The 22,779-nt window shown below is 36.8% G+C and overlaps 1 long non-coding RNA gene across 1 annotated transcript in view; it reads left to right on the forward strand.

Annotated features, from left to right (window-relative positions):
- Positions 1-22,779, forward strand: part of LOC139716562 (uncharacterized) — a 64,608-nt gene continuing 41,829 nt past the window's right edge. Inside the window, exon 1 of the long non-coding RNA XR_011709910.1 lies at positions 1-60. This is a non-coding gene — a long non-coding RNA (uncharacterized lncRNA). The remainder of the gene's footprint in view (positions 61-22,779) is intronic.

The raw sequence follows: 22,779 nt of genomic DNA on the forward strand, positions 1-22,779 counted from the left end.
GTACTTTTTGCGCCCTTCTCACCCACCGGGATAAATATTCAACGAGTTGAACCCGTTCCGGTTAGTGATGTATTTTATCTCATACTTCTATAAGATTTTTCTTGAACACGTATTTTCAGAACCATTATATCCCTTTCCTTTCTGTATTTTGATGTAACTTCCTCCCTGAAAAACTCACGTTGACTTCAGTACGATATTAAAGTATAACAACTCGATATCGGGTACAATGACTGCCAATCGTTTGAAATTGTTTTTAAAGTTCTTGTGATTCTTCCTCAATTCTAAACCAATACCGTCCTTTGTCCTTTCAGTACAACTCATATGAAAATAACAACGAACGATTGTTGAATTTACATCGAACGCATAGGCCAGTCAGTTATAAAGAACGGTTAAAAAAATTGAGAGAAGAAAAAAAGAGAGGAAATGTCAGGTAAAAAGATATACCCATAATGGTGGACCCTGACATTCTGTTCAATAGTATTCACTCAATCATGTAGGAAAACGGGCTGCACGGTTTGTTTGAGGTGTCGGCATTCAGACTTTTGATTTTAGGCATTTACAGACACCGACAGAACATGCTTTAGGCCTAATATTGTAGATACAAGGCGCTGTTTCAGCAGAAACACTATCAAACCAACAACTTAATTCTGGTTACTGTACACGGGCCACCAAACAAAAACGTGTAGTAGTGTCTAACCCTGAAATGAATGAATATATATATATATATATATATATACAGGGCTCGACACTAACGGTGGCCCGGTGGCCCGGGGCCACCAAAAATGAAATTCGGGCCACCAAATTTCAGAAAAGGGCAAATTTGGTGGCCCACCTCGGGCCACCAAAATTTTTTGAAAAGTGTGTCAATAAATTCGTAACTTTTTGTGCCGGAAATGCATAAATACATGCAGTGAGTGTGCGACTTATCTAAAAAAAAGATGGACTGTTATCAATGTTTTTTTTTTTTCGGGCCACCAAATTTTTCTCTCGGGCCACCAAAAATTTGAAATCGATGATTTTGGTGGCCCCATCGGGCCACCGAAAAATATAGTTAGTGTCGAGCCCTGATATATATATATATCAAATATATATGTATAAATATCAGGGCTCATATACGTTTGTGTGTTTTGTATATAAAATATGTTAAATCCTGACAGTCTTTTTGTTCCATCCTATTTCGTCACGTGTGTCAAAAAATTAAACAACGGTGAAAACATTTATAAGTAATAAGCATAAGACATGACACGATTTTGTCACGTGTGTCGACAAATTAAACAACGGGGAAAACGTATATTAGTAAGCATGTGATAATGTTTTTCGAAGAAAAGTATTAATGTACGAAATACGTACGAGCATCATCATCAATTTTTGTTAAAGAAATATTATACCCTTAATACCCTAATTTTGTTTAAGACCCTCGTCCACTTCTGTTTTTTTTTTTTTTTGGGGGGGGGGGGGGGCGCATAGATGACTTCCTCCTTATTTGGGCGCGACTGCAATTGCTGATTTATAGCTTATCATGTCCGCACTACAGTATAATAAATTACGGGTTAAAACGTGTATTAGACATAGACTTACTGCAGTTACTTTTCTTCAAAATGTGGAAATATGAGTTTAACATATATTTGCCGCCTGTTCATGTCATTTCCGTTTCGTCTGCGTTCATAATCATCTTTGTATGCATGGACATGCACATTATCAATAGCTCAAATCCAAGGCATACTTTTGTGAGATAAGCATGGGGGCAGTTGTTTTTTTTCCTTTTTTCTTCCAATAAATGATTCGTCATTTTGTTTTCCATGTAAAGAGGATGTATGGGGAGAGTGTAGGGATAACGCTAATGAAATCCCTAATCGAATACAATACCTTTGTTAAGATGTCAAGTAGAGAAAAGAATAAAATGATCTGACTTGAAAATTTTGACTCAGTTTGATAAACTAAAAAGGAGACACATGGAATAACATGAATATAAAAGTTTAAGATTAAGGACTTCGTCGTGTAGTAATGTGAAGAATAATATAAGAAAAGATATGTGTTTTATGGGGGTCGGAAAAAGAACAAGAAAAGGGATGCAAATTTTGGGCAATTTCTTGATAACACGGGGCTTCCTTTTTTCCTCTTAATTCATAATTGCATTTCTATCTCATTTAATCACAAGTTATTGTGCATAGTATACATAGTATATCATAGACACTGCGTAATAAAATAAACCTAGAGGATAATTGTATGCACCTCATGGCTGTGCATATATATCACACAAGATTTTTTTTTTTTTTTTTTTGGGGGGGGGGAATACTCATTTATGTTCCACTCTGCAGATGCTCAGTCATGTAAACGTTAGAAATGGCTGAAGTAATAGCATCAGGGATATGGATTTGTTATGTAGGCCTTCTTTGTTTATTTAAACACAAAATCATATTCCGTCTTCTATAACATTACACTGCAAAGCCGAATTTCAATGTGATGTTTGTAGAATAGACAGAATCTATATGGCTCTCACTGAAATCACTATTCGGGAAAGATAATTAGTAAATAGGCAACAGTTCACAAAGACACCGTGTCATGCCCGGTAACTATACTTCCATAATGGGTAATATGCGAAGGAACCTTTTTTCGTCCCATCGTTTGGTGCCAGGTGCGCTCTCTACCTAACGTACCTGTTCTCTGCCCCCCGTTGTGCTGAATAAGTATGGTATCCTTCAATCGCAGCGAAGTGTGCACTGACTTTTACTTCGGGCTGCTGCTATACTGTGTGGAAGCCAAAAAGACTACGGAAAGAAGTCTTGATTAATTGCAGGGCCGGCGGAGCGTTTTCAAAAGTGTGGGGTCCCTCTTCCGGGTTTCATGAGCTAACAAAAAAAAAAAAAAAAAAAAATGGTCCTCAGCTCATCTTTCCCCTTCCATTTCCGGGCTCTTTCAGCTGACGAGCAACAACAACAACAACAAAAAAGGTCTTCAGTGGAAATATTTAGTGCCACTTACGTACTTCCGGGTTAAAAAAAGTGTGGGGGCCCAAAGTGATGACACCTTATGTATTCCTTTGTATGGTGCACAAAAAGTGTGGGGGCCCGAGCCCCCACAGCCCGCACGGTTCCGCCGGCCATGAATTGGTTTCTTTTTCATTTCTTCGTTTTTTGGAAACGACAGGAATGGCTTTAATGGATTTAATAATAAATTAGTATCCATTCGCAAAACATGAAAGGCAATCAGCGAGTAATTTTAACATGAATTTCCATATATTATTCAGAGTCTGATTCATCAGGGCAGACTCTGCAATAATGATTATGAATTCTGACAAACGGCCAAAATGGTAGACTTGAAATATTTGAAGATTGAGCGATTGTTGAGCGATTGATTTGCAATGTTCTTGTTTTCTTATTGTTCTCTGAATGCTCTCTCCCTCTCTCTCTCTCTCTCTCTTTCTCTCATCCATATAGTTTGACGAGGAAAATACAGTAATCTGGCCGTAACAGTTATCTATGAAGGGGTAAATAATGGACTGATGAGCTGGCGTATGTGTATGTGTGTGTATGTGTGTTTTTCTATCATATTTATTTACCCTGATTATCTCAGGGTGAGAATTACTGTTAATATTAAGTCAAAATTATAATGTGATTTTGTTTGCATATGCTGGAATGATAACGCATTGTTTATCCGTTCCTTCTCGTAGTATGTGAATCAATATTATTAAAAAACCCAAACAAACATGACGTAGCTTATTCATGTGTCCAATCCTTTCAGCGGAATTGAATTTTTGTTTAGATTATTAGAAATGATATTATTTTCTATGAATCATCACAATATCCGGTTAACTAATTCTATGATCGTCTGTCTATACCTTAATATTTGACACAAAGTTTTTAAAAAGCCGCTAACGTCTTTAGTGATTCACTGAAAATAAAAGACATGGGCTCATTATCGGTCATTTTTCTGTAGGGCAATTCCATAATTACAGAAGTACATTTCGTACACTTTAAAAAGCTCTCACAACTAGACTTGATTTCATTCACAAGATTTGATACTTTTAATTTCTAACATCCATCTCAGGTAAAGTGGTCACAAAATTGTATTCAATAATGATCAATACTTTGACCTTGAAATGATGTTACCAGACGAACTCGCACGAATTGAATTTTTTGACATCGGAATTTAAAGTGAAAAAAACTCTGTGAATTGTGGGGTACTTTCCAGCAAATTCATTCTTTTTCATTTCAATTAGATGTTAAACAACCCAAAAGTGCAGAAATGAAATTGCACCTTCTTTTCTAATTCAATCATTAATTGCACCCTTTTTGTGTTACGGACGTACAGTTACAGACGTACAAAATTTCCGTTACAGGCGTACATTTTGATATTGTCATTAATTTCATTATTTTGATGGATTTTTAAGATCCTTTTACCAGAATTCAGTGACTTCTCATGCTGTAGGGTCTTAATCTTATAATAATTTCATGTGACAATCACATTTATTTTTTTACTAAAAGCTGTAAACACCTTCCCAAAATCATCATCGTGCATACAGTTCGTGCTTCACTGAGTAACAGGATGATTACGTTAACCAAAGAAATATCCTTTTTGGTAAATTAGCTTGTCAGTTGGTCATAATAGGCTATATTATTTTGACAGACACATTATGGTCTAAAACATTAATTTGTAGAAAATGAATTCACTTTTTATTGTTTTCAAATTTAATTAATTGCCCCCACAAGACTAAAGTCTGCTATCTAGAGATCCATTGCTCATGTATGCAGTACACACAAAGCAGTGCTGAAATTGTTTGCACCACACGTTGAAAATTAATGGTGTAGGCGTACTATATTTTGGAAATATTTTAAACAAAATCCTTTAAAGATAATCTGAATTATAGGTATATATACACCTCCCCTGTTCAAAGATTTGAAAAAAATAAATACATTTGTACATTAAAAAAAATTGACAGCAAACTATCTTGATGACCAGAATTAGTGAGAACAAAGCCATTAGCAAGATGAATGTGGATGTAATGTGGATGATGAAAACATTATTCCAAAAATCTTTTCTCTCTCAGCATTTTAAAAACTAAATTATATTAGTTAGTATGGTTAAACTGAAGTACTACTTTCACATTTTTTGTCGTAAAATAGTGTAATATGGAATGATGGAGACTTTAATAGAAAGAAGGACATAATTTACAGAGCAAAGAGTTTGAATGCGAGTCCCAGACTCTTATTTTCTTCTGTTTTTTAAAAGAAAAATATCTGATCTGGTGGCTGAGGCCATCTCCAATGGCCACTTGCACCACGCATGACATTGATCCTGACATTCCTGCTCATAGTGCCCCCATTTTTAGAACCTCACCAGGAAATGTTTCCCTGTGATATTCAGCTAGAACACTAAATCCCCACATTTACATCAAGTTTATCATTCACTGAAGTGTCATCTGCAGGAATCTTGTCCAGACTGTCAATGGAATCATTTAGATCTCATTCTAAAGCATTAGGCACTTTACTCACATTACAATGTTATATGCTCCTTATGGGGATAATGACTGCGCGAGCGTTTGGTACAGGTACAGCTATTTGCAAGTAGGGGTGCCTTTGCATCCAACTTCTCTTTCTCTCTCTCTGTTGATATTATTTCCTTTATTAATCACATATTTTGTGTTATTCGTGTTATTCTTCCTATTTCTACCTCATAGAAGGTTTGTAGAGTTGATGTAGATGCCTGCCGAATTTTCACATGTGCATGATCTCAAAACTTTTTTTTTACAGTTCTATCTTGTCCATCCACTTACACCCATACCATGAGAAGTGGTAACAAAAAGCCACTTTATCATTATCTGCATTGATATGTTCCTTCTACTTTTATATCAAGTAAGACGTGGCTTGAACTGGGTACATGTACGTGCACCATCTGAACAAACCACATGGACTCTGGGTAGTTTGGGATATTTTTGTTTAATCCTAATCAAGATATGCTCAATAACTGTTAGTGTATAGATGTTTTACTTGTTGTGTTTTATAGCTCATCTGACATGCAGTAACAATGCTCTTTGTTTCATGGCATTAAGAGGCTATTTTTAACTCTCTGTCTCCTGATACACTGTGACCAAAAGATGAGAGATCTATGCAATTTATTCCATAGGTCTTTCTCGGAAATTTTGAATATGTGTACAATAGAATTTACAACAAAAAAAGACTGCTAATAAGATTAATTAATAAGTATTCCAACTTAATTGTAGGTATCAAGATGTTCCATACTAACTTTCAATTAAATCACAAATAGACATCAAAAAAATAAAATCAACAAATCATTCCTCATGAAATTATAAACTCACATACACACTCTACGTGGCGTTACAGACGTACACGTTACAGACGTACACTTTTGAAACAATAATTAACTACTTAATTATTACAGAGTGGTAGTTTCTTTATGAGTGTTTCAGAAGAGGGTTATGAGCTTGCTTTGCATTAATATTTTCCTCTTTACTGAGTGCTTTATTTTTTTGAAAATTAAAAAAAAATGTTTTTTTTTGTTTGTTACGGACGTACACGGCCCAATGGGCTGAAATTAACGATTAGTACACATTGTATAGAGTAGTTACACAGGCCAAATTGATTGTCACTAACAAATTTTGTTCACTTAACTAAACCCTTCATACACAAAAACCAAAAGTGTCAATTTAATTTCACATTTACTGAAGGAAAATATAATGAAAAACAATTAGACAGCATTTTGGAGATCAAAATGTACCTAATATTTTCTCTTGTTTGAAAAGGATTTTGTTTTGTGACCTTGACCTTGGCACTAATCATTTCTGATGTGTGATTTCTGAAAGTATATACAACAAAGTTTTCAAATGATGTGTCATTTAGCTTGGTGTGTTGAATTTGAAAATTTGGCTTGTTGGTTCTGACACATTATGGAATTGCCCTTTACCATAATTATAGCGTCTCAAAACTATACATATAACTTTTACGCTGTAGGCCAACTTATTAAAAGAAAAAGAAGAAGAAATAAACTCCCATGAAAGAAATTCCAAACTTAAACGATATGGCGTAAACTCCAACACATGAAACTGAAAGCGAACTGCGGATGCACACTATAAGATAGGCCTATACCCAATGGCAATGTGATATTTTAGAGTTTTTTTATCTTTTTTATTCCGACAAATAAGAAAGATTACAGTATTTACAACAGATTTGCACGATTAAAATAAAATTAAGAGCAAATACACGCACATATGCACATGGTTTACGCTTAGTTTTGTATCTGTATGTTACATTTATATATCTATGTCACATATACGTTATATAAAATATATATAGATATATGAAAAATGTGATTTTGAACAGCCATATATTAATGTATAATGTATGTTATTTCTCCAAAAATTATTTTTGATATGTATAGGTTCTGCATGACGAGTATGTTTGAGCAGTGGACTGAAACGTAACATATTATCATAAGCATGATTATGTATTATGAATGAGTCTCGTATGCTATAAAAATACCCAGTAGAGGATATAAATTATAAGGGTCTGCACGTTGGCTATCATTATGGCGCGAGGTGCTAGTTTGTCAGTAACCGTTGATGTCATTGTGTGGGAGGTGTCGATCTATAGGTTCCCACATGTTTCCACGTCACAGAATGAACCACGTGTACTAGTAATCATTATGTCCTTACCAGTGATTACGGGGAAAGTAGGGCGCCTTGTTAGTGCGAGAGGTGTGAAAGAGTGTGATAAAATAATCACATTTGCGGGGATGTTTCAGAAACAATCTGTTTAGCGACCGATTTAGCTTTGTTCGCTCCGTGACCTCCCAGAAATAGTCTAAAGCCTTCATCACTGTGATGTCCTCCTTCGTGGAACATTTTTAAACGGCGGTTAAAAGGTTAAATTTGCGTGTTATCTAAAGAAGTGGTAATATATTATATATATATATATATATATATATATATATATATATATATTTTTTAAATCAATTATTATTACAGTTTTCTAAAAATCAACTAACAAAATAGTTCAAACATAACCTTTCAAAATTTAGCCTATAGTCTTATTGTGCTTAGCAGCCATAGCAATTGTCATATTCAGATTTATATCGTACTCTAATAAAAGAAAGAAGAGATTGAAAATTGGGTTTCTCTTTTCTATTACACTTACAGCGATGAATGTCAAAACGGGTACACAAAAGAAGAAAGTTTGATATACGATGTCACAAGTCATTTTTTAAACTCTTATGATAAAAAAAAATAGTAACCAGGAAATAGAAGTGTCATAAAAATCCTACTGTCATAAGAAACTAATAAGACCTTAATGCTTCACGTGTTCCCACGAAATAGTGATTTCGGTCCTAACCACATTCGAATATGGTCGAAGTGACGTCATCAACACAACTCTTCCACCGTTATGTTATGTGCGCATATAAAAAATATAAAAATCGTGTCTATGATAAGTCATTTACGAACTACAATCTGTAGTTGTAATCTGTCTGTATGATGTTGATATGTTTTCTGTGATATAACTTAAAAAAATGATTTATGTATGAATAAAATCAATCAAAAAAACAATCAATCATACCCTCCCTTTCCCACACAATCGTATATAATTAAAGCTGTAACATGTTACCTTTTGTGACACCACAAAATTTAATGCAAATAAAACTCTTTGTTCTTTTTATTATAATTATGTTTAAGATGAAGAATATTCAGTGAAGATGTGGGTAATAGTCTATTGTGCATTTTTTTTTTGAAGCCATATAACATTATATTGAATGGGTTAGTCAAATACCGGTTAGTGATTGGCTAAACAGAGTCACGTGATGGAGGTACATTCGTTATGTTCACCCATGGGCGAACATTCTTGGTAATGTTCTCCCATGGGAAAACATTTTCACGTAACAAATTACAGTTCGTCAAGGCCTAGGACCGCGCGCGCACAGTGAATTTGGCTCTGCGCGAGCGAGCGATCGAGTGCGTTGTGCTAGCTGCTGCTATGCTGGTTGCAAAGATCGTATGTAGGCCTATATATCTCTAACAGTTACGATCTTTGGTGGTTGACGTTGACGTATTTGACTAACCCATATAATATACCAGATGATGACTTTTGTTGTCGGGAACATGTACCAAACGTTCCACCCTCAGGGTTTGAAATGCTATTTCAGGAGGCTACAAATCCCTTGACTTCGTCTCGGGACTTATAACCTCCCTCAATAGCATTTCAAACCCTTCGGGTGTATTCAAACGTACGGCATATATTATGTTCCCTCCCCCGCCAGTCATCATCTATATAATGTATCATTCTATATGTGGAAGCCACAAATGTCACTGTTATCTGGTTATGTGAAACCTTTCAATTCCGTAACTCCCTCATATGGCACTTGCTTACCTACCGTTGTACATACTTGTCCGATTTTAATGTTAACCCGCTGCGTGCTGCATTGATTTCCTGTCCATAATCATGACGTGTGTGAAAAATTTGTGCACATATGACTTTATAAGAGTTTATTCACGAAGTTGATTTGAAGATGTTGCGGAATATACATGATACTTCTAGCTTGCGACAAGAGCTTAGCTTATTTTGTTTTCACCTTTTGCGACCTTTCCGTATATACAATTAAAAAATATATATTAAACGCATTTTGACATGTTACGGAAGTTTGAAAGAAGTTGGCGGGAATTATAATATCACTAACTGCGAAATTGTCGGAGTCCTACTGTTAAACTTTTTGAAAAGACAGAGAAGGCTAGTGACCTTGCAATATTTGTGTACATGCTGAATACTGCATGGTTAGAATTTAATGGGACAACTGTCACGAAAGAAACTTTCGCGTTATATACATCAAGACTTAACACTCTTCAAGACAATGTCAAGAAGAGAATAGGATATTTAAAAGATTCTTTGTATTATTGCCACTAACAATCCTTATACCGCTTCCTACATCGCTTATTGGGAATGACCCTGTGCTTTTTCATTGGCTATAGAAAACTATGCACACGCGTATGTACTCTATATTTAATGTATTTCGTTGTTGTTGTCGCTGTGGTTGTGGATATAGGCGGGGATAGGCCAAGGTGGTTTGGACGATATTTGAAGTACAATGTATAGAACAATATAAAAAATAGGGCCTACACGTATACGCATTGTGACAAATCTCACATAATGTACGTGGACACCAATCAGGGCAGAAAAAACATGTTATAGCGAATGTCTGCCGGTATACTCGTTTTTAGAAGCTATAAAAAGTGTTCTGTTTGATATTTCAAACGAATAGAAGAAAATGATGAGGGGATCGAAGGAAGGTCTTACATTTTGGAATTTGCATCTGTATGTAAAATCATGTCGGGCCTACACACGTGCACAAGTAACTTGGTTCCTGCAATATGGATAACCTCCTTTGCCAGTGTGAAAACGCCAATTATGCTTGTAGTGGGCGCCTTTGTACGCATGATGGGCGAGGCGTTGACTGAAATATAGGAACTGGTTGATTTCCAGGATGTCCAGTTTATAATATACAACTCTTTGAGAGCATTTTCTTTGTTTCGCCATTTTTCCATCCACTGGAGGTAATTTCAATTCGATTAACCCACATTTTTTTCTGTTATGGAGCCAGTTTAATAGTGCAGGGTGCGTGGGACGTCTTCATGTGCACATTTTGCTTTCACTGATCTTCACGATTTTTTTTTCTTGAACAAGACACTTCCAGTCAAATAAAGATCAGGGCTCTGTGTGAAATGTAGGCGTACATAATTATGAAAAAAGAATGAAGTTTATCCGAACTCCCCCTGTCACATAGCACGTTCGATGTTGTAATGCGAGAGTTACGTATGACATAGTTTTTTAATTATTTTTGTTTCTAGTATTAGCTTCTCGTTTGAATGTACCAGTAGGATACACCAATTAGATTTTAGAGATATTTCATCTCAATGATTAAAATGACACTAGATCACCAGGTTCAACATCACTGATCGATATTCAGAAAGCCTTTAATCTTCTTTATCCCCATCAGAGGAAAATGATAAGATTTAATGATTATCTCCTTTCAGTGGTAAAATTTATCCTGAATCGAAAGTTATGCAAATACATATATCAAACGGGTCGTGCTTAGGTAATTTTGGTCACAAACTCATGCACCACAATCTGCAAATATATACAGGACTCGTTGTTTTTACCTTCCAGAACTCAAGACTGCGTCAACAAGACGTAATAAAGGAATTTGTAAGCAAGAGAAACTGCACAAAGAAAAAGAGGGGGGAGGGAGGGAGAGAAAGAATGATTTTATTTCTGCTTTTGTCATATACTCCATCGAGTTCCTTTTTTTCTCCGTTTCACAATATGGGGCTAACAAATGAGGAAACGTTAAAGGAAACCAAAGCAAAAATAAAATATGAATGTGGATTGAGTGAAAGCATAGAGGTGGGGGTTAAAGCAGCAATAGTAGAACCAAGGAGGTACCTCCTTGGTAGAACACATCAATAAAATTTTTGAGGAAAATCGGACAATCGATATAAAAAATATGAATTTTTAAAGTTTCGGTACACCCATCGCTGGATAAAGAGACTACTACACTTCATGACGTCATTCTGGACAACAATATTATGAACAACAATGTCACAGGGAATAATATTACCCTAATAAAATATGTAGTAACAAGGACAAATGTGTACTTTTCATGATAGGGCCCCATGTTTTCTCTCTTTCTGTTCTTTCTTTAAAACAACAACAAGAACATGAAAAAAATGAATAATGTGGAATTTCCCTTCTATTTTCCTTATATTGTTGTCCAAAATGACGTCGTTAAATGTATTATTTATAGTCTGCTTATCCAGCGATGAAGGCACCGAAGTTGTTAAAAATTCATAACTTTTGAATCGATTGTATGATTTTCGCCAAACTCTCACTGATACGTTGTACCAGTTATAATTGCATTCTTCTTTTAATCAATCGACATTCATATTGTTATTGCGCTTTGGTTTCACGTGATGTATAACTGCGTTATGTGTGTCAGCATAGCCAAGCGGTTTTCTTTCAAAAATATCCTTCCATGATGAGCGTGAGATGATTTTTATCTTTTGTCTGTTATCTGCCTGTCTTCTGCTCTCGTTCCCTCTCTCTTTCTTTCTCAGAACAACCGGGTTTTGCGCTTATATGAGAGCTACTATACCTTGCCATTATTGCTGTATCACAAATTGGCGCCAATAACATGAATAATGCTCAAGAACGTCGCCTTGCCAGCACCATCTCTTTGGATTTTTGTCTTTTCTTTAGTAGTCTCTTTTTTTCTTCTCGTGACCACTGGGGTTACTCTCCTCCTCTTCTTTGCTTATTATTATTTTTTGTCACCCCCTCCCAAGACATGACCTCATCAACGCCCCTCATCCAAAAGTCTGTCCAAAAAAATAAATACGACAAATTCGAGGAAACACCTTAAAATGTATTAATCGTGCTCACCAGAGATTACGGTTTTCCAAGGTCGCCTTACTGGTAACTTGTAATTGACTTCGCCTCTTTAATTTGATATGTGGTTTTTCCTTGAATCTTGACTATTGTGTCTTTCGCTTTGTGGACGAAAATAATGGTGACGACGCGCGATGACGTAATGTCCATGGCATCCCCTTCTGAAGTTTTGGCGCGAAAATGCTACAGTGGCACCATTGCAGTAATCCGTGGGTCACCGTGCAAAAAGAACAAAATGTGGGAGTGTCCATGCGAGTCTTCGCATTAGCTGAGACAGATGTGTGAAGATGAGGCTATACAGCACAGGATAAGCTTTGAATATTAAAAAACATAGGGCTTGTATAGCTCCATGATAAAGGCAACCAGGAAATTACGTTTCTCGGTCGATATTGTGGCAAATTTAACTACATTCCTAATTGTTCAAATAGTATTTATTATTATTATTATTATTATTATTATTATTATTTATTCATTTATCTATTATTATTATCACTATTAATATTTTTATTTATTTATTATTATTATCATTATTATTATTATTGTTATTATTATTATTATTATTATTATTATTATTATTATTATTTTGGTAATACTATGTACATACACAGGTCTCTGAATCTCCTGAAAAAAAAACCAACACAAAATGTGCCGAGGATATATTATTTCTCCATTTTATAGTGAAGTTTTTCTGCGAGTTATTGGGAGATTTAGGAGGGGATATTATCATCCCCTCAACCCCTCGTTTGTTTTAATTATTCATTTATATTTTCTTCAGCATGTCATACTTGAATAAAAATACTTTCAATGATATCAAAGAGAACCTCAGTAAACACATTACAATGATATGTATTTGATTCGAAGAAAGAAGATAAATGTTTACATCACTTCCATTAACAAAATAGATATGTTACCGACTTTGCAAATGATTAACTAAGAAATGATGTAATAGATCAGAAGGCATGCCACTATAGAAGGTGCTTGAACTCGTGGCAGCCCAAAGAAAACATACCTAAGGGGGGGGGGGGGGGGTAGGACGGATAGAAACATATACAATTTTTGTTGAGTAGAGTGGGGAAAATCATGATGCATTAGGTTTATATTCTAGTGCATTATATGGTGATACAATGTGGTAAATATGATTATGATGATAACAGGGTGATGATGAAAAATTGTCGTAAAGATGATGATAGTTATGCGGGTTATGATGAAGATGATGGCAAGGTGACAAAATGAAATGGCAGGCACAGAAGCATTGTGTATATAAAAATTATTTGCAATATAGTTTTAAATCTAATTCACAATGAGAAAAAAAATATCTGACCAAAACAAAATTCAATTTCAGTTTAATCAAATTTTATTTCATTCTTTTTTTTTTCAATGTTCACAGATTGTAGCCTGACAGTAATATAGTTTTCCATCCACAACGTGCAATGATTTCACATAATCTGGAAGTGTGTTCCAAAGGTCTTGCCTATGTCTTATTCTTATGGATATTTGGGCAATTAATAACTTAATTTGCATAATGTGAGATAAATAGTGGTGTCAGTCTATCAGGGAAAGTTTAAGATGTCGCGGTAAAAAAAAAAAAAAAAAACCTTTATCATTAAAGGTAGTAACCTAGGATTAACGTATCCCTAGCAGACAGTGAACTGTGTAACATACAGTTTGATATTGACAATATTAACGCCAAACAAACCCCCAAAATATGGAAAGGGACGAGGATGTATCGTGCCATTACTTCTGAGATTGTCAATGTGGAGGAAGAATAAATGTAACAGAGAAAGTGAATGGAAAATCAATAAAGAGAACTTAAATCCTAATTGATACCCCCCCAAAAAAAAAAAATGAAAAGGGAAAAAAGCGGATTCTCAGTCCACAGCGATTTTCGTGGATTGCCTAGTGCATTCTCCACTCAACAGTCAATATCCTAATTTATCTGCTACATATTCAAATTTTATTTGTTGGAATATAATGTGAGTTGAAGTACCTGGTGTGTACAGTCATGTTATTTTGTGAATTTCGACTCCACCATCGAATTTCAATTAGCCAGAATTTAGTATACGAAATTCGTATCATCACATAACTGCAGTTTCTCAATTTGGATACATTGTCCTGTGTTCAACTACGGTGCCGCTTAAGCGCAAAAAAAAAAAAAAGTGGAGCGGAAAATCTCACAAGAAAAATCCACATCCCTGCAGGTAGATTTATTACAGCATCTTGCATTTTGAGTAATTTTTATGCTTACCTCTACCAATGTCTCTGTTATATAAGTGCAAGAGCAATTCACAATAATCATAGTAGCATGGTGTTCGAGATGTTGAAATCGTTGATGCAGCCAGCGAATAAGCTCGAACAGCATACAACATACTAGTAGCCTTTGCTCCTTGCTAGTAGCAGGGAGGTGGAAGAGATCTTCCACCTAGGGAGGTGGAAGAGATCTTCCACCTCCCTGCTAGTAGCTTCTGCACATACCACAGCACCTCATGTACGGAGTGAAAGAGGGGGAGAGAAGATCGCTAACCACACACACACACACACACACACACACACCCACACACACACACACACACACACACACACGCATGGAAATCTCTTACACACTCACACATAACCCAGGAGGCACACACCCTCACACAGATCGAAACAGATTGTCACTCACTCACACACCACACAATACACAGACAGTCGCTCACACCCTAAACACATAGACCTCATTGAGTGTGTGCATGCTGCAAATAGCGGCGCGGTATAAATGACAATGAAAACAGCACGCCAGACACGATTACGCAATCACGTCTCGCCTTCCCCATTTTTTCCCCTTTTTTAACCTCCGTCACTCAGCAGCTGCGTCTTGAGTGACCACCAAATAACGGTGCACAGTTAGTTGGCCGAGTGCTCACCGAACCATTACTGTACTGACCCCTTGTGGCCGAGTCCAGGCCAGGATGCTGGCAGTGGTCAAAAAGTGACCTGTGTACGGAACGAGATGTATCGGGCAATGGGTGTGCACGGTAATCTCAGGCTGTGCTGCTACCAACACTGTCCGTGAGCATACCCGTTTGCATTCAATCGTGCAGGTTTCTTTCTCGAGCGCCAAAGCTGAAATTTAAATAGGCAAACACGTCTTCCCTTGTTCTAGACGATTCTAGAGCTCAGGTGTGAGAGATGTAATGGCTTTTTATTTTGTTTTCGGTTCCTGGTTACTTTTGTTGAGTGCAAAGCTAGGGATCGCCTTACAAAGTCTTTCTGAGTGATGGAGGCAGAAGAATGCATGGTGAGCTTCATTTTGTATTTGCTGTAATCCTGTTTGACATCAACACAAACGTGTATATTTTATGTTCCTAGACGTAGACAAGCGACCGGCTGTCTAGACACCGATTCTTTACATGTCAGATGTTGTTATCCTCCTACGATCTCTTCGCAACAAAATACCTTTCGTACATCAATTATGAATATGGTCATTAGCCAATACAGGCCCTTTTACTCAAGTGGCACAATACGATATGCATTTGGATCATACGTCAAGAAATGAGTATAAAATGAGTATATATAGTTTGTGTGGGTATATGTTGGTATATTAATGATGCGTATCAAGAGATGATGCAGGTTTCTGTTTGTTCGTCGTTAAGTATGATATTGATTATGAAGTAGATAGTAGCTGATGAAAGTGGCAATGCATCAACATTTGCCTTGCCGCTCGGGAACAGACATACGTATCTATTGCAATATTATTTAGTGCAAGCGCGATTTCATAAACTGTTGCCATGTGGGAACAACCTTCTGTTCCCTCCCCTTCATTTAGGCCTATTACATTATTAATCTATAACTAAGCACAACACAAACACGTTGTTGAGCTGTATTTGTGATATATTTGAAGAGTTTAAATGCAAAAGCGGATATGTCCACTTTTATCAACTTAAAGGCCTATGTGAGAGCGAATCTGTTGCTACAGTGTTGGAAAAAAAAGAACCCTACAAGAATATAATTCAAGATAATTTTGACGATATCTTCAAAAATGTTTAGAGTTATAACCAGTGTGTAGTATTACTGAATATAATGATGATCTTTAAAAGTTTTTTTTTTCAGTCAATTTCTTCATTTATATATATTTGTATTTGTAACTCATACTATATGCAGTAAGTTAATGCATATGTTTGTATGCACGAGGAGGGAACGATGATAACATACACAATGCACAATATATAATACACATAATTATGTACAAAGTTTAAATGCAATCATACGCATGGTCATGTTTTAGCTGACTTAAGCTATAAATACATTAGATGAGCCGAATGCTACAGAGGGTTCATCAAATCTGACGCAATGTGTTTGTGAACGTTGTGGAATATAAAGTTTGATAGGTGTACACATAAAGATTTGATTGCAACATGGACTAGTCGTCATTTTCAAAGAAAGAAAAATAAGGTCATAATCTGACAGAGCAAAATAAATTCTTTCCAGCGATACTTCATCACTTGAAACACAGCAAGAAATATTTTTGAAGTTATGAGTGAAAATATCCCATATATTCTTATCATTTTCTTTGTTTTTAGCACCTCAACGAGATTGAACTAAACTTCTTTTGCGATCGTATTCTTCCCTTATTTTCACAGTGATGAAAATATCGAACACGCCCATTCTGCAAATCACCAGGCTGGATGATGATCAGCTCACAGCCCATTCTCCCGTCGCTTTTTGCCCAAAATGTCGAAAAAATTGTGTTTCTAGTTGACAATTTAGCAAGTACAACCCTTTACCCCTACAAAGTATTTGCTGTACATTATTATTGAAACCACAGTTTTAAGTTTTGATATTATATGAAAAGGTAAGATTTTGAGGAAATATTTCGTGAAGCTTGTGAAGGAGGCTATCCTGTGACACCATGCCCTCATCACTCTGTCTAATCTACATATTACTACAATAATGTGGTTGCTAACTAAGTAAGTCATTGCTCGATGACACGAACGTGAAACTTTACAAATTCCACAACTCTCTTTAGTCAAGATTGAAACTTCATACAGCTATATAAGGACTACAATTTCCTTTTTTACACTCTTTTAGTGCCAACTTTATTGTTTAAAGGACTTTTTATTTCATAAACAATCTATGCAATATCTAATGACAAAATGTCTCGGTCTCCTTCACTGTAGAAATGACTATAGGCGACATTCATGTACAGCGCCACACGGTTTAGAATTGTGTGCGTGTGTTTGCGTGCACACGGCGTCCTCTTTGCCTCTGAATCTTGCATCTGCTAACGAGTATATAGGTATACACCAATTGTGTATTTTTCATTTATTAAGTTTCCACACAATGTTATATTATTTTGTAACATAATGATTATTATGAAAGCCTATAGGGCCTGCACCCATTTTTGGCTCTGTGGTCGCACCCTGTCAGGCACTGTGCGATGCAAGACTGAGCTTGCAATACTTATACCCCATTTACACACAAAGTCGGGTACAGGAGCGCTAACTCTATAAACTGCTCTGAATAAATAGGGTATTATTTACGCAGGGTAGGAGCTTCAGTGTTACCATTGCCCTCCCAGAGGGCCCTGTCGTTAACATTATTGCCTCAGAATTGCCAGGTGCACATCTATGCACGTGAGCACATCATTAGTGTGATCAAAACACACGTTCAAAGGATGAAGGTATATCGCGCAAGATTCGAACCCCCAAACAACCTGTGTATCAGACCACGGTGCCCCGACAATGACGGTACTTGCATGCACACGCTGTGTAAAGAATTGCAAAGCGTTACATGAACTAAACATAAAAGAAGGAAAAAAGGAGAAAAAGCTAATTGCCGTGAGTTTGTGCAGTATCCTAGAAGTGAGGCAGGCTGTTCCATTCAAATGACATGGGAGAATATTGCCCTCGATCCCCGCAGTCCCGTATACTGTACAAGAATTGCCTTCGTCCTCGCCACGCTCAATTTATATCCGTTTCTAGTTCGTGGCTGCATAACAGGCAACAGGGCCACAAGTACATGTATCACATTCACTTGCAAACTTTACCTTGTTCTTTACGACATAACATGACGTAGACACTGACTGTATAACCTTGTAGCTTACGTAACAACTTGAGCGCATGTTCAGCGTGTGTGTGTTTGACAGAACCGGTTACGTTCATTTTAATAAGGAGGCCTATGTTAAACTGTGCATTGTCAATAACTACCACACACACACACACACACACACACACACACACACACACACACACATCATACCGATGGATTGATCATCAGTGTGCTAGCTCTGGAAATAAGAATGAGCTACAGCAGGTATAAGATTTCACTTTATAAATGTGTAACATGAACAGGAAAACATCCTGTCTCGAAAAGGAAGAAGAAGAAATCTATCGTTGAACTTTAATGGCGTGGGGATGCTATACCGGAACATTAAAATGCAGAGCAGTCTTCTTTTTCAAGAAAATGGAGAAGAAGAAAATAATGATGGTGGTGGAGGAAAAACGAAGGAGGGACAAACGAAGCAGAGGAAGAAATCTGAAACTAAAGAGGAGCTAAGGTAAAAAGACGTAAAACTAGGAAGACCACGAAGACGGAAAACGAAGATGAAGATGATGTAATGCAGGGTGCTACATAACTTTATTTATCCACTTGCCCGGTTGGGCAAGCAGGTTTCCAAATTTGCTGCAAAACACTTGCCCGAACATGAATTTGACTTGCAAGAAAAAGATTACAAAATATAAGGAAATCATGTAGAAAAACATGTCCTAGTCAAGGGCCTAATAAAACACAATCATTTGAATGAACATCACACATTGATTGGCACCCCTAAACACAATGAGTAAGAAACTCTGTCCGATCAAGTGATGCCATCACATTGCATTGTGGCTTCTTCACATATGTGTTAGAAAGTTGCTGAAATGAAATATAAAGTGTGTTGCATCAGTGAACAGCCAATATCTTTGGGCATCTGTATGGTTGACTTTGTGGGTATGTTGGGGGGAATAAGTGAAAAAACAGGTGGCTTCAAAACTTTTTGCTTGCCCAATTCGGGCAAACATTTGTTCTTATTGTTCATCGCTTGCCTTGGGCAAGTGCTTATGTAGCACCCTCTAATGCACATTGAAGAAAACAAGATGAGGAGAACAGGTAGAGAATGAAAGGGTGGGTGGGGACGCGAAGCAATGTTTAGGCTGTTCGATATACTTTCTGCACTCGTATTACTAGTAAGTTTCCACGCAAATTGTACAGTGTTGTATTTGTAACATACGTCCACAGAGATACAATGACAAGTAACACATGTTAGTGAATTCAGTAAATAGAGACCAAAATGATATTACATTTGCACAAGTTGAATTCAAATCAATCTAAAGTAGGCGTACGTTACATTCTTATTGAATGACAGTCTTATCATAGCTGTGTATATACGCTATGAGGAATTGAATACAGTACTTGGAAATAAGAACAGCCCATGTCCAAATTTGACTATTATCTTTGGATTTTTTATTTTATTTTCGCAGGGACTGCTAAAAAGCAGGGCTTGTAGTTTGCAGTCCCCGCATATAAGAATTATCTAGTTACAAAACTGACAAAACTAGACAAATTGCTTGAGAAGAGAATAAAAGAAAGACAGAAAAGAAGTACACACTTTTAGACACATAAACAAACACGGGACAGCTCTCTTGTAAAAAGACAAGGAGAAAAAGTAAAATAAATGGCATGAAGATACTACATTGTATCTACATAATCACTGATAGTGGACAGAGAAAAGGGAGAAGGAAGAGGAAATAATGGGTCAAAAGCAGGGCACACGACGCACGAGATATGATATAAGCTTACCAAAGTTGTAATAGACGTTAAACGATTGTAATAAAAAAAAGGACTTGAAATTAACGCTTACAAAGATATAACTCCTTCAGGAATTTAAGTTTTTTCTTGTTTAATTTCTAGGTAAAGGTGTTAAACCTTAAAGCTTCTTTTGTCTTTTTATTAAGAGAATCCCAAATTTTCGGACCAGAAAAAGAGAATACAGATTTGGCTTAAATAGTCCTGGTCAAAGGTAACTGAAATTCATTGGATTGTCATGTAGGATATGAATGGACAGTCTCGTTATTAATTACATTAATTTTTTTAAACACTGGAAAGAGCTTCGCGTAATAATTTGTATTTTCGACTATTTCAGAATGTTGGCATGTTTGACACTCCATGATTACTTATTAGACCTATTCAGTATACTGCTATCGTGAAATTATGCCACAAACCTATTGTGACATCATAAAGCAATTTTAACATCTAAAAGCAATTGTGACATCATAAAGCAATTGTGACATCATAAAGCCAATGTGACATCATTACGCAACTGTGACATCGTAAAACACTTTGTAACATCGCGCACTGCTTCCCACGATCCCTTTGTGATATGTTACAACGCAATTGTGACATCATAAAGCACTTGTGATATCACAAAGCAGTTCCGACACTGCGCGCTCCTTCGTAAAGATACCTTCACAACATCGCATCCACCACTTCTCGTGCCATTTCCATTTCTTTTGTTTATCCTTTTAAAAAAAAATCCAAACTATGAAATAGATATAGGCTCCCTACTCTGCCTAATTTCGAGCTTCTGGTTAAAGATATGGGTCTCGATCGTGTCGGTGCCTCCAGTAGTACTAATGGTATCTTAGAATCACCTCTACCCTCAATTCTAACCAGAAACTTTCAGGGCAAAGTAGGCATACATATACCAGTTTGATAATGATGTGGGAATTAAAAAAAAAATAAAAAAAACTAGAAGCTTTGCCCATGGGATGTACTTGTAAGAGACATGTCCAGCAAAATCGATTTCTTCCGAGCGTCCACATCCAAACATCCTGATTTTCGAGTACAAACGGATTACGATTATACGGAACGAGATGCGAGATAAGTAGGGCGAAGGTGAAGAAACCGAAGAAAAAGGTCTTAAATGTTACATTCGTTCCGCGTATGTGCGCAAACATTCATGAGTTACTCAATATCCCCCGACCTTGTAAATCGCGCCAAAAAGCGACTGGCGAATGATAACGCGTTTTCCGAAGTCATTCAGCAGTGTGGCATGCAGGCACACACAGACAAACACACATAGTTAATGGAGTCAGTGTGTGTGTTAGAGCATGCAACTATAGAAAATCCATACACTGGCATTGCTGCTGCATGTTCAGCCGTATGTGAATGCGAATGGGATGAATGTTGCGTGCCTGCACTGTTGACTGCAGTGCTTACCGCGCGAGCGAGCATCTCCGGTCAACTCTCTGTCCGCGAAGATCTTTTTGGGTATCGTTTGTTCGGCGACAACGGAGAGGTTGGGAATGGCACGTGGTTTCTCGTGACCAACAGCTAACAGAGAGTGGATATCGCGAAAAGACCTGGAAAATGGAATGTATCGGGATATAATTTCTATTTGAAAGGAATGTTCCGCTACTTTAAAGTGACGAGACTAAAATTCCGTGGGACAAAAGTAAGTTATTTCATGTTTGATTTTCAGTTTTTCTAGACACTTAAAATCGGAGTCCAACGCAACACCAACGGTTGAGACGTGAGTCAGATTGTTTCTTTGCGCACCGGCGAGCGATAAGGAATCATGTCCGTTGGATAGCACGCTTGATGCAACCCTTTTTGGAAGAGTCCAGTTTGCATGTTGTGAAACTGGTTCGAAATCGTAGATGACCATGACACATCTGAGCTAAAAATGCTTTATTAGACGCAAGAAATCCATATAATTTAATGAACGATGGAATCGGTAGCTTGATAATCGCCTTTTGATTTATTTTGCTGTTGTCGAGTGGAGTTAAAGTGTCACTGTTAATGTGTGTGTGTGTGATCGGCAGCCGTCTCCAACCCGAGCCTTGTGGTTAATTTTTGTGAGTGTTCTTTCTTGCCAGTTTGAATGAACAATGGCTCTATTAAACCCTTGTTCATACTATAGATCTGCTATGACTTTTAAAGATGTTAAATGTTCATTTAACCATGTTAACTGCAGACCAAGTTACATAGTTCTCTCGGACTAACTGTTAGACATGTTTGTTAGGACCTAACCACATGGTTACTGTCCATTTTTTTTTTCTCATGAAAATAAAATGCATCCTAATGAAAACTAGATCAGGTTCTCTTTGGTGTCAAGATGACAAGGTCTATTAAACTAATGTTAGATCTACTGGTACTCAATCTAGATACCCTACTACAATGCTTTTGAGTCTAAATATGCGTCAAGTTGCTTTCTGTAGGGCTTTGGGCCGTTGTCACATGTGGTAGAAATTTGGTATTCTAGGCCCTACTGCTATGGCCCCTAGATCTAGTAGATTGAACAATTATTGCTATAATTAATATT

The sequence above is a fragment of the Diadema antillarum genome, unplaced genomic scaffold (genome assembly GCF_040938485.1).
Source record: "Diadema antillarum isolate AM-2024a unplaced genomic scaffold, OU_Dant_1.0 scf00000066, whole genome shotgun sequence".
NCBI classification, from domain to species: Eukaryota; Metazoa; Echinodermata; class Echinoidea; order Diadematoida; family Diadematidae; genus Diadema; species Diadema antillarum.